The following is a 1278-nucleotide window of genomic DNA, read 5'->3' as shown; positions in this document are numbered from 1 at the left end:
TTTTTTCTTAATTTTCACTTTTTATTTTTTTCAAAATTTTATAAATATTTAAAACTAATTTTGTTCTTCACACTGGAAGCGACAAAATATAACTGAACGCTTCTTATGCCCCGAGCTGGCCAAGAAAACTTATTGGGCAGCGAGCACATCAGTCGTCACCACTAGACAGCGCTCGGCTAAAGATAGGGCAAACCCCACTGGGCTGCTGTTGCTGCAGCATAAGAAGCTGGCGAACATTCTAATTCACCATTTCTCACTTTTGAGTGATCGCATTGTTCTATCCAATGATTGATTGTTTGCTTTGCTGGTGGTGGTGGTAATGGTAGTGGTGGGAAGAGATCAATTGAAAGCAAAGAGTGATAGAGATATTCATTAATCTCTGAAAAGAGAACGCATTTGTCAATTTTATATGCAGGGATGGAAATACTAAATCTCTGTTACTTTTTCATAGCACAAATTACGGTTTTTCATATCGGCGGTTGTTTTATATGTGGTGTCCGTTGGAATTGCAATTTTCGAATTTCGAAAAAAGGAAAGTTGTGCTCAAATGTGTCGAATTTCGAAAAAATTTCTGAGATATTCAAAAAAAGTTTTTTTTTTGGAAAAAATCTGAGAAAATTGCAATTTTCGAATTTTGAAAAATTTAAAGTTTTTCTGAGTTGAACTCGGTTTGTGTCCATTTGTGCCGTTAAATTTTTTTCGATATCTCTTACCAATTCCGAAATAACCAAGTAAAGAAAGTCTTAAAGTCGGGCGGGCCGACTTGGAATTGCAATTTTCGAATTTCGAAAAAAGGAAAGTTGTGATGAATTGTGCTCAAATGTGCCGAATTTCGAAAAAATTTCTGAGATATTCAAAAAAAGAATTTATTAAAAAAAGATTTTTTTTTGGAAAAAATCTGAGAAAATTGCAATTTTTGAATTTCGAAAAAAGGAAAATTGTGCTGAATTGTGCTCAAATGTGCTGAATTTCGAAATTCGAAAATATTTCTGAGATATTCAAAAAAAGATTTTTTTTTTGAAAAATCTGAGAAAATTGCAATTTTCGAATTTCGAAAAATTTAAAGTTGTGCTGAGTTGTTCTCGGTTTGTGCCCATTTGTGTTGTTAAATTTTTTTCGATATCTCTTACCAATTTCGAAATAAACCAGTAAAGAAAGTCTTAAAGTCGGGCGGGGCCGACTTGGAATTGCAATTTTCGAATTTCGAAAAAAGGAAAGTTGTACTGAATGGAGCTCAAATGTGCCGAACTTCGAAAAAATATGTGGTGTCCGTTGGAA

This window comes from Musca domestica, unplaced genomic scaffold (assembly GCF_030504385.1).
Source record: "Musca domestica strain aabys unplaced genomic scaffold, Musca_domestica.polishedcontigs.V.1.1 2, whole genome shotgun sequence".
In the NCBI taxonomy this organism is placed as follows: Eukaryota; Metazoa; Arthropoda; class Insecta; order Diptera; family Muscidae; genus Musca; species Musca domestica.
Note: the sequence above shows the minus strand (reverse complement) of the source record.